This window comes from Hemicordylus capensis, chromosome 6, assembly GCF_027244095.1.
Source record: "Hemicordylus capensis ecotype Gifberg chromosome 6, rHemCap1.1.pri, whole genome shotgun sequence".
NCBI lineage: Eukaryota > Metazoa > Chordata > Lepidosauria > Squamata > Cordylidae > Hemicordylus > Hemicordylus capensis.
In genome coordinates, this window is record NC_069662.1 from 47,766,483 (window position 1) to 47,777,169 (window position 10,687).

Below are 10,687 nucleotides of genomic sequence, written 5' to 3' on the forward strand. Positions count from 1 at the left end.
GATTTTTCACCTCTTAACTGGCCTGCTAGTGTTTGTCAAGGGATGGCTCATGCACCCAACCCACCTTGAGAAATGCAGTCGGGGAATGCAGTTTCCACAGAGCCCTCTGATGCTGTAGAAAGCAGAAGGATATCCAGTTTGCTTTCTAAGAATTTCGTGTGGCACCAAAGATGTCAGCACTTCTTCAGTGGGAACAGCCACAATACAGCAGTTTTCGAGCCGGAAGAAATGAAGGAGGTGGTGCCATGGCTGTACTATCCTCTTTTCTGCTGCGTCTAACCCAGGCTGGTTATTTTTTTGAATCATATCTGGGAAATTCAGCCCCACCAATAAGAACACAACCCTTCTGTCTCAACGCAGTCCTGCCAAACTGATCTCCCTTCATAGGCAGCACTACACATTCCATAACTGATCCTACTTCATTCCAAAGAAGTAATCGTGGTGGTAATTCTGTGGAATCGACAGCTCTGTCAATACGGGAGTCATGACCACCTTGAGATATAGGAAAACGTTAAGTGTATTGTTGCTTTTAGATCCTGTGATGGTTTCAATTGGATTCCTTATGGGAATGGGAAATACTTCCCAGTGGAAGCTACATTTTGCTTATCAGTTGCTAAAATCTTAATAGTAAGAAATTAGCTCCAGATGTAAGCTCTTTTATTTGGGGGTTTGAGAAACCTTCAGGGTCTAAATTTATATAGGAACATAGGAAGCTGCCTTCTACCGAATCAGACCAGTGGTCCATCTAGCTCAGTATTGTCTACACAGATTGGAATAGTGTATTGTCTGTGTATCGTCTACAACCAGGGCTGCTCAACTTCGCCCCTTCTGCAGCTGTTGGCCTACAATTCCCAGAATCCCTGGCTATTGGCTACTGTGGCTGGAGATTATGAGAGTTGTAGTTCAAAAACAGCTGGGGGGCCTAAGTTGAGCAGGCCTGGACCTCTCAAAGATGGCAGGCAGCAGGAGTCTCTCAGCCCTATCTTGGAGATGCCAGGGAGGGCTTACTCCAGGGCTGCTCAACTTTGGCCCTCCTACAACTCCCATACTCCCTGGCTATCGGCCACTGTGCCTGGGGATTATGGGAGTTTTAGTCCAGAAACAACGGGGGGTGGTGACAAAGTTGAGCAGGCCCGGCTTACCCTCTGTGTACAGGTACTGATGGGGGAATGGTTAATTTCAAATTTACCATTGGAGAATAAATTTAAAAGGAATTCCTTGTATTCCTTGTATATCTTGAAAGACTGGATTTAAACAAACTGCTGAGTTATCCTGAATAATTCCAGGAAGTTTACTCTTTGCAACTCGGGGCTTTTTAAATTTCTCTACCTTTCCTTTCGGGCATGGCATGTCTTTGTAGTCTTGTTGGATAGCAGAGCCAAACAGGAAGTACTACCGGTAGAAATGTAGCAATTTTGGAGAGCTTTCGAGCTTGCCTGATGAATAATAGCACTCGGTCTTTACGACAGCATGTTTTGTTATGGGCTTCTTCTCTGTCAGGGCAGGCTGCCTGCGGGAGTGGTGGAGGGGATGAGAACCAACACGTTTAGACAGGGTCCTGTGCTTGTGACTGGCAAGTCAACTCAAGGCTGAGTCCTCCTTGCATGCTTGGCCAGGTGTCAGTTGTTAATCCCAGTGTGGATGTTCCTTGGCTTCATGTACCGTCCACAAAGTATTGCACTTTCTAAGGGCTTTGTAATGCACATACGCACCTCTTGTCACTTCCTGCCCCATTTTAACCAACATTTTATCCCTCCCTTGTTGCTACCCTCTGACGGAGGCTGCCTGTGGATTGATTTAATCCTTCCTAATTCTTCTTCTATTTATTTAAAATATGTATATCCTGCTCTTCCAGCATACTGCTGCTCGGGGAGCTTACAATAAAACCCACGAAACTAGTCTCTTTCTTTCTCTCATTCTCGTTGAAATGTCCTGTGCATTCCCACACCCTTTGAGCTATTGGGACCAAACTTTGTACAGTGACTGCCTGGGACCCTACGAGTAATATAGGGTACCCAGGAACCCCGACAACTACCCTGTGCAGACAGGCCAGTGGATATATAGCAGGGATAGCCGCAAAACAAAGAACAAATGCCTTTGTTCCAAACTTTGCAGTCACTGCTGGGAACCCTGATGACTGCCTTGCGCAGACAGACAGATATACAGCGGGGATAACCACAAAACAAAGAGCAACACCAGGTTGCGCGAGCAATGCCGGGTGGGCATAGCCACAAAATGGATATAGATTTAATAACAAAGAGAAACTTGCACCATAAGCCCGAGCAACGCCAGGCACTTTAAGCTAGTCCTCTCTAATAAAAGCCTTGGTGTCCGTCCGTGGACACACCAAGGCGTGTGTCCGTGCCTCCCTTGGCCGTTCTGGGCATGCGCGGAGTGCATGCCCAGAACAGGCCGAGGCAGAAACAGAGACAGGAACCAGGCAGCCATGTTGGTCGCTTCGCCCGGCCGCGGAAAGGCCAGAAGCGGCCGCCGTGAAGCCGGGGAAGAGGCGGCAGGGGAAATTGGCTCACCCAGAGGAGACGGAGACCGGGACCGGGGGCGAAGCGGAGGCCGTAAAAAAAAAAAAAAAAAAGCTGCTGCTGCCCGCCCTCCCTCCCTCCCTACCAACTGCCGAGACCTCCTTACCCCGGCCCACATCAGTCGGGTGAAGAAAGTCCTTAATTTAAGAGGGAGAGAGGAGCTCGTGAACAGAGCTCCTTTCTATGCAAAGGCTCTGCCCGAACTGGCACTATGGATGCAAAGGACGCAATAGGTGTCCTTTGCGCCCAAAGCGCCATTTCGGGAAGAGGCTTTGCAGAGAGAGGAGCTCTGCTTGCGAGCTCCTCTCTCCCTCTTAAATTAAGAACTTTCATCACCCGACTGACGCGGCCCGGGGTAAGGAGGTCTCGGAAGTTGGGAGGGAGGGCGGGCGGCGGCGGCGACCGCAGCAGCAATTTTTCATATTTTTTTTTAACGGCCTCCACTTTGCCCCCAGTCCCGGTCTCCGTCTCCTCTGGCCAAGGAGTGGGGCAGGGGGAAGAAACTCTCCCCTACTAGCGCCCGTTATTTCAACGGGCCTGAAAACACTAGTCTACAATAAAAGACATAAAACACACCAAATGGCAGCAAAATAAAATAACTAATAGATAATCTACAATGGCAGTCAGGGCCAAAATGGATTAAAACCAAGAATTCTATTATAGCCAATGTTTTTTAAAGTTTCTTTAAGTAGGAGGGTTTTAAAACATATTTTAGAACTAGTCAAAGGTGGACTCATGAAGCTTCTCTGAGAGATCATTCCAAAAGATAGGGGCTACTATTGAAAAAACCACCTTAATTGGCACAGCGGGGAAATGCTTAACAGCAGAAGGTTGCTGGTTCGAATTTCCCACTGGTACTATATCGGGCAGCAGCGATATAGGAAGATTCTGAAAGGCATCATCTCAGACTGCTGGGGAGGAGGCAATGGTAAACCCCTCCTGCATTCTACCAAAGAAAACCACAGGGCTCTGTCGGCGCCAGGAGTTGAAATCGACTTGACGGCACACTTTACCTTTACTACTGAAAAAGCTCTGTGCCTGGATCCTGCCAGCTGAATCCATGTTGATGGCAGAAATCTGCTCAATTTGATGTTCTGAAAGCCCTGGCTGATTCATATAGGCAAATGTGGTTATAGTCCCAAGCCGTATACGGCACTGAGAATCTAGCCTGGAAGCAAATTGGCATCCAGTAAAACGGGGGCAGGATGTAGCCATCACACCCATGAGCATCCTTGCAGCAGCATTCTGGACCAGCTGAAGCTTCCAAATGGCCTTCAAAGGCAGTCCCATGTAGAGTGCATTGCAGTAGTCCAATCTGGATGTCACCAGTGGAGAGGTCAGATCTGGTTTCTCCAAGTAGGGTCAAGAGCCACCTCCCCCCCACCTGGACACAATTGCCACCTGAGCCTCTAGGGGTAATGCTGAGTTCAGGAAAAACCCCAAGCTATGGACTTGGTCGTTCACAAGGAGTGTGACTTCAACCAGAACCAGATTCACCTTGCCACAGATTATCAGTTTTACTGACCCAAAGCACCTCTGTCTTATATGCAGTTTCTGCTCGCCCCCATCCAAGCCAGAAGGGCCTCCAAACACTGGTTCAGGTCATCAGCTGTCTCCCTGTATTTTGCTGCAAAAATTTGTTCCCTGCAAAAACTGGTTACGTACATGTTGCGTATGTTCCCCATAGAGCCTGACAAACAATAGCTGAAGTTCAGCAGCTGGTGCAACTTAAGAGCACACTGTAGCAACTTTAAAAAAAAAATGACATGGGGTGATATTTTGTTACTGCATAACAGGTAACATGGTGTGCAGGTTTAGAAATGCCAGGCGTTACACACAGGTATAACTGCTGCTTCTGTGCATGGCCAGGACAGGGCAAACATTGGGTTGGCAAGCGGGAGGGGACAATTTTACTTGAGTGCTGCCCACCCTCCTATGTTACACTCAGTGCTGCGGATGGAACATAACAGATATACCTGACAGAAAGAGAACTTCACCTACTATTCTATGGAAGTTCGGCTGAAAATTCTTGTTTGGGTAGCACTAAAAGGCCCCAGACCTATGTTTGCTGCCAGGAGCTATCGGGCCTTCATGCTAATTAAGTTAACCCCTGACCAGTTGGTTTAATTCCTGAGTTTCTCTCAGCTAGTCCCCAGTCACTATGGTGTGCTACAGTAAGTAATAAACTCACCTTTCTAGGCTTAGATCCAGCTCAATTGCTGGAACTGGGTCTAGCGAATGCGAAAAGAGTAGTGAGACAACGCCTTGTTGATATTGAGATCCAAGAGAACTGGGCTGTAATTCCAGAGTTTTATAGAGTAATAAGAACTAAGATGGACCTTTCCCCCGCAAAATATCTGTTGACAATCACTTTCTCTAAGTTTCGATGGATATTTACGAGAGTAAGGGTTAACTCCTTTCCATCTGCACTTCTAGCTGGGAGGTTTCAGGGTGTGCCTTTAGAAGAACGACATTGTAGTTGAAGAAGAATGACATTGTGGGTCAGGAGATACAGAAACTGTTGCACACATTCTTCTCCACTGTAAATTCCATTTATATCCTAGAGAATGACTTATTGCTCCTTTAATATGTAAACTGGCAGATCAATCTGATGATAATCTTGTAAAACATCTGCTCTCAGATAAAGATGCTTCAATCTCTATTTCTGTAGCTAAGTTTAGTTATATTGCTTTTAAGAGGTATAATGGGATATCATCCTAATTCTAAACTGTACATATATATGTATATACATTTTAATGTCTATTAGTTTTTACTCTCTGTTTGGTCAATGACTGTAAATAAAATTACAATTACAATAAGTTAACCCCTGCTAACTTGGCAAAGAGGCGCCTTTTAACGTGGTGATTCTCTTTTTTTTAGCAGGGGGAGAGTAAATGGCCCTATTCACCCCCAGCACAGTACCTCCAGTGACTGTTGCTGGTGTCTGTCTTATGTTTCTTTTAGACTGTGAGCCCTTTGGGGACAGGGATCCATCTTATTTATTTGTTATTTCTCTGTGTAAACCGCCCTGAGCCAATTTTGGAAGGGCTGTAGAATAATGCTCCTTGTTGACGTAGCTACCTTTTCGTCTGCTGTTCTTAGTATTTGGAGCCACCTCTGTCTGACATTCTCTACCTCATGGGAATGAGAAGGGTGAAGGCAGCAGCCAGGAGACAAAAACGAGAGAGGACCCTCCTATACACCATTGTCTATAATAGGCCCAAAGTGTTTTGGATAGTACCCTTTATCAAGCGCACTTCCACAACGCAATCAAACATTTTATGAAGAGGCCAAAGCCAGCCAACCTCACCAAAATGCTACAACTGTATTCTCTACCTCACCCCTGATGCTATTTTACTGAGAAGTGTGTTCCTTCTGTTTTTCTTGCACTGCAGTAAAAAAAAGCCCCTTTGGGGAAGATTTCAGAGGAATCATGCTTCAGCTTTGACTGTCAATAATATTTGGTGGCAGGAAAGAATTCCATCCCCCTATCAGATTGGCAAATGGACCCGGCTGACTTTTGTTTGGTTTGACTATCTACTATAATGTGGGACACGTTCAGGTGCAGATGGTATCACAAGTGTCATGCACCTTGCTAAGCCACTCCCACCTTACTTTCCTTCTACTCTCAAAGATGTGCCTGCCTGCTCTGGCCTTGCCTTGTGGAAGCCCTTCCTCCCAGCTGTGCCACCTCTAGGACCCGTTTCACTGTTTTACAGTGTTCTATTCCATAGATCCCTTTTGAGGTCTTTTTTAGCCATCTCTCCGTCATTACAAGAAGTATAGTATATGGAGGTTTATTTGCGGGTTCTTTCTTTCTTTTTGCTATTGTTACAGTCCATGGGACATTCAGCTCTTTGCCCAGGGTTGCAACATTCATTAGTTTTGGGGTGTTGTGGTTCCCCTGAAGTTCTGTGAGGCTCTGTAATTTTTACCTGTTACTTTAGGTCTCCCTAAGGTATGGCATACATTTTGTACTTTGTCTATGGGCTTGTATAACTGAAAGGATGACTCACAGGTAGTATTCGCATTTTAAGCTTCATGAGCAATGTGGTATAGTTTGGGGTTAGTCTCCTTGCATTTATGATAGGCTGCACCTTTAAGTTAAGTTTGTGGTTTCTTTATAACAGCTGTAAAGCCTCTTTGGCTAATTACCCTTTCTGTTTATAACCTGTGAAGAGTTCTCATCAGTAAGGTGAACCCTGAGGCTTCAATATGTTTGATAAAGTTTGAATGTATAGTAATTACTCAACCTTCATGTGAGTGCCTTCATGTTTATTCCTTTGTGGTCTTTACTAGTAACGTTTCACTGTTTAATCTTTATTTATTGATTTGATTTGATTTGATTTATATACCGCCCTTCCAAAATGGCTCAGGGAGGTTCACAACATGATAAAAACAATTAAAACAAATTAACAATTAAAATAAAACTATTAAAACACAATAAAACCAATAAAACAGCTAAAAGCCCTCAAAATCAGGGCAACAGTTTAAAACAGTTTAAAACAACTAATCATTTAAAACTCTGGAAGGCCAGGCCAAATAAGTACGTTTTAAGGGCTCTCTTGAAGGACAGCAATGATCTCAAATTATGAATTTCTGCCGGGAGTGCATTCCATAGCCTAGGAACAGCTACAGAGAAGGCCCGCCTCTGTGTCGCCACCAGACGAACTGGTGGCAACTGGAGACGGACCTCCTCAGATGACCTTAACGTGCAGTGGGGATCATGTAAAAGAAGGCGCTCTCTTAGATAACTCTTATATATATTGTTTATAACGGTAATATATACTGTTTCATGTATTTTATATCATTATTTCAGCTTGTATCAATGGGAAACAGCCCCTGCCTTGCGAAACAGCTACTTATCCCGGGGTGGATGTAGTGTGCTCTCCCCTATTTGACTTGCCATCCACCATCAGTCATCACAGAGCATGTCACTTGCTTTTTCCTGTATTAAGGACTTACGATGATTTAAGGACTTATGCTTAGTCATGTGCATGGACCGGTTCGGAGGCCATTCTAAAGGCCTCCAGACCCGTCCGGACACGGGATGGTTTTGGTTCGGGTGGGGGGTTCCAATAAAACAGGGGGGGCTTTACTCACCCCTTCCTTTAAAGTCACCATATTTTTTGTATTAATCGGGCGGCAGGGTGCCGCCCGCTTCAATCTCCGCTTGGCACGGCTCCTCCATGTGTACACATAATCGGGCGGCAGGATCGCTCCCAGTCCCTGCCGCCCCCTTCAAGCTAAGCCCCGCTCGGCTGGCGGCCGCCCCCTGCAGCTCTCCAAAGGTCCCCTGCCTCCCCCTTCTTGCCAAATATCCCCCCGTTACAAGAGGACGGCAGGAGAACTCTCTGCCGTCCCCTTCTCCTTTGCCGGCTGGGCTGCAAATGGCTTCTAGGAAGCCTTTCGCGCGTGTTTTGCTTGCTTTTTTTTAATTCAAGGACTCGTGACCTGAACTGTATGTACTTATCACATTTCCTTATCCGGAAAACATCTTGAACTCTGCCTGGACACCTATATATACCATTTATCCGTTTTTCATATTGTTGTTGTCCTGTAGATTTATTGGTTCTGTATGCTGCATTTCTATGTTGAAATCAGTTATTTAATTTCTGTGTCTTGAGTGTCTATATTTGGCCAGACGGCTTTGTCAATTTCATGAAAACGATCTTTATTACATATTTCACATCAGTCTATTCCATATCAGTTGATTGTCTTCAGTGTGTTGAGAGTTGGTTCATTTATTTTTTTGTTCATGGGTTTTTTTTGCTCTCCTTTCAAGATTCCCAGAGGCATATGAAAAAAGAGTGGTCTATCCATGTAAAAATACTAAATAGCTGGAGACGTGACTTGCCCAAGACCAGTATCTGAGTGCAAGGCCGAAGTGGGGAGTCTGATCCCCAAACATCAACCCACCTTTGAACAAAATGCCATGCTTGCTCTAAATTACTCTTCCCTTGCTGGCTTATCATGTTTGCAGAGACAAACATGATGAGGAGAGGAGAGCTGGCTGTGTGGTCGCAAGCATGACTTGTCCCCGTAGCTAAGCAGGGTCCACCCAGGTTGCATATGGATGGGAGACTTGATGTGTGAGATATTCCTCTTAGGGGATGGGGCCGCTCTGGGAAGAGCATATGCGTTCTAAGTTTCCTCTTGTGCATCTCCAAGGTAGGGCTGAGAGAGATTCCTGCCTGCCTGCAACCTTGGAGAAACTGCTGCCAGTCTGTGTAGACAATACTGAGCTAGATGGACCAATGGTCTGACTCAGTATATGGCAGTTTCCTATCCACAATCAGCAAATAAGGTATGGGTGGTGGGTTTTTTAGATGGAATAAAAGGAATTTGATAAGGCACCGTTTATTAATGAATTACTGCAGATTGCCAGCAGATGGTGCTAAAAATATTGTGTGACATCCTTGTATGTTGTGTGGATTTTTCATTTTATCTATACTGCAATTTGCACTGAAGCAGACCACCATCTAGATGAGCTTCTTGTTCATAAGGGGAAATTGATTGAAGAGGGAAGGGAGAAGCATATACTAAAAGCAGTTTGCACATGCAAGGCATTTCTCTGTGGCCCAAAGCAGATGTGTCATAGATGGCAGCATGGATTAAACTGAGCCTGGATTAAGCATTCCATGCTGGAACTGTATGGCATGCTCAATGCATGCTGGTACCAACTGCCTAATTTTAAAATGGTTTGGGAGATATGAGAAGCTCTTTCTAACAAGAGGGGTCTTAAATGACCGCCGGCATGCAGTATGTTGGCCTGGCTACCGGTCATTGAGGATGATGGGAGTTGTAGTCCAAGGATAACTGGAGGTATGCAGTTTGAGACCCTTGCTCTAAGGCTCCAAACTAGGGCCCTCCAGATATTGCTGAACTACAACACCCATCAGCCCCAGCTACAATTTATTGTGGTTGGGGCTGATGGGAGCAGTAGATCAGCAACATTTGGAGGATCCCAGTTTGAGAACCACTGCTCTAAGGTGTTGAGGATGTGGTGGTTATTCCACCTGTGGACTTCCTACTTCATATTAGCCATCAGGTCATGATCATATATGGTGTTCAACAGGAAAACAAAATCTGTCCCTACCACCATACATAAACACCTCATCTATACCTGTCCTTTCTTTTCTACCACCATCTGTTTAGCGTTGTCTCCTCCTGCCTTTGGTAAGTCCCATTTTTAAACAAAAGATTAATCTGTAGACTAGAGAAAAAACATGGCCAGGACTTGCTCAGGTGACCACAGAGGAAGTGTACCGTTATGATGCTAGACTGCTAAACCTTATGTGGATGCCACTGACCCAACCACACCTGCTTGCCAAAATTACTAATGCACCCATGACCCCACCACCCATCTTCATCCCTTTCTGTCCCAGACAAGTTCTGCTGTTGGCCCTTCCTGTCAAACAAATCTCTTACTCTTCTCCCATATGTCTTAGTGGCCTCTTCTTACCCTTGGCTCCTCCAAACTTTGAGAGACCTTAAGGAGACTCTGCTTCATCCACCTTGTTTATTTTCACTCACAGCTACCTATTTCTTCCCTTCCTACCTCTTCCACTAATCAATAGCCAGCCTTAACCCATAAACTGCTGGGTGTTTGTGCAGTACTTAGGCACCCATTTCTGACGGTGCTGTAGGAAATAGTAATTAAATAACCTGGCATTTATATATTCAAAAAGCTTACCTTTGAATAACTCTCTTGTGAGTCCTTCATGCAGCCCTGTCTGGTATGGCACCTTTAAAATAATAAATACTGTACCTATATACTTAATTGTATCTTACTCCTCACAGACTGCATGCTGCTAATCTGCTGCTATTATGTTTATTTCTATTCATATTTTTGTTTGTAAGCCACTATAGTATTTTTAATGAAAAGCAAGGTATACATAAAGAAAATAAAACTTCTCCCACGGTGATTGTGTGTTAGAATAATGCCTCTTAAGGTAATGTGGTATTTGGCCTTTTTTGTTAGAAATAAATGTTGATAGCCAATTTAGGCCAGATATTAAGTACATCAACAACAGCCCAAATATCTATTGCTATGAGGCAGAAAAAGGCTCTTACAGATTCAAAGCAATCAGAATCAGATTGCTTTGAAATAATATGGGCAATTTATTAACTCATCAGATCTCAGT

The 10,687-nt window shown here is 44.8% G+C and overlaps 1 protein-coding gene across 7 annotated transcripts in view; it reads left to right on the forward strand.

Moving 5' to 3' along the window:
• MED24 (mediator complex subunit 24) overlaps positions 1-10,687 on the forward strand; it is a 154,632-nt gene that overhangs the window by 82,639 nt on the left and 61,306 nt on the right. The window lies entirely within an intron of this gene.